Source organism: Urocitellus parryii, chromosome X (genome assembly GCF_045843805.1).
Source record: "Urocitellus parryii isolate mUroPar1 chromosome X, mUroPar1.hap1, whole genome shotgun sequence".
Taxonomy (NCBI): Eukaryota; Metazoa; Chordata; class Mammalia; order Rodentia; family Sciuridae; genus Urocitellus; species Urocitellus parryii.
Window position 1 is genome coordinate 87,656,654 of NC_135547.1, and position 1,421 is coordinate 87,658,074.

A 1,421-nucleotide genomic window follows, 5' to 3' on the forward strand; every position below is an offset into this window, starting at 1 on the left:
ACATTGGTTGTTTCCACCTTTTGACTATCACTTTTATTATTATTCATAAAGCTGCTATGAACACTCATGTACAAATTTTTGTATCGATGTATATTTTCATTTCTCTTGGAGAGATGCCTAGGAGTGGAATTGCTGGGTCATATGTGTAACTCTATGTTTAACATTTTGAGGAACTGCCAAACTGCTTTGCAAAGTGACTGTACCATTTTTACATTCCTGCCTGCAACAAATGAGGATTCCTATTTCTCTACATGCTTGCTAACACTTCCCATTGTCTATCCTTTCAGTTTTAGCTATCACAGTCCATATGAAATGGAATCTCATTTTATGTGTTTAAGGAATTTATGTTTATTTTCCATTAACCTTGTGTCCATTTTCTGTTCAAGAGCCTGCAGAAGGACACCATTAGACCACTCAGTGGTTGTTCCTATCCAGTCAGGGGTCTGAGAAGTGGGAGCTGCAGCCCAGTCTTCCTTCAGTGGGAGGCTGAGCACACCAAGCTATTGGAGAGAACTACTGAATAGGCACAGAGGGACTTGCATGCCTTCAGACCAGTCTGCACCTTGGGTTGAATAGCAGGAAACTCAGCAGCTGGAGAAGTTCATTGACCCTGAACTTCCTGCCTTGGTCTTTGCCTTTTCAGCAGCAGCCTGCTTTTCTTTTTCAATTTCCTCATGATCTCTGTAGAAGTAGAGATCAGGCATGACCTCCTATGAGTATTCACAGGAGCTGGTGCCACACATGCACAGAACTTCCCAGGCCGATATCCACCACATTGGACCCACTGAGTGAGCCCCCTTGCAGTGCTGGGTGGCAAAGTCCATGTAGCACAGGGGAGAATCTGTGTTACACGGAGCCATGATAAGCAGGTTATCATAGGACTCTGTGAGAGGCTAGTAGTCAGCCCTGGGATCAGTGAGCACCAGCAGATGTGGCTCCCAGAAGGCTGCCTGAATCTGTTGAGTAAAAGTTCCAGAAGCCAAGTGCCCACCAATAGGAGTGGTGCCAATGGAAGTAGCAAGCTTCAATGCAGCCCATTGGCCAGTGTTTCTAGAGAAGAAAATACTGACATCAATTAAGTTTTCAATAGTAACAATGGCAGAAGCTTCTCCCAGCTCCTTTTTTGATTTATGATGTAGATGTGGTCATTTTTCCTTTTGTAGATATATTGTTCCATGTGGAACTAAGTGAGTTACTGATGCAAGAAGTTCAAGGACATCCTCTTCCTCATGTGTAGGACATGAAGAGCTTTGGATATTGGGAAAGTTTCCCTTTAAGTTACAACAGGAACCCAGAACACTGCCTTATGGATATCATAGAAAGCTCATTGTGCTTTTGATTTGCATTTGCCTGATGAATAATAATGCTGAGCATCTTTTCATGTACTTATCGCTCATTTGTATATCTTCTTTGGAGAAATG

General features: G+C 42.9%; 1 pseudogene; it reads right to left on the bottom strand.

The window, feature by feature from the left end:
* Positions 1-320: 320 nt before the first annotated feature.
* Positions 321-1,177, bottom strand: LOC113195782 (small ribosomal subunit protein uS2 pseudogene; annotated as a pseudogene).
* Positions 1,178-1,421: the final 244 nt, after the last annotated feature.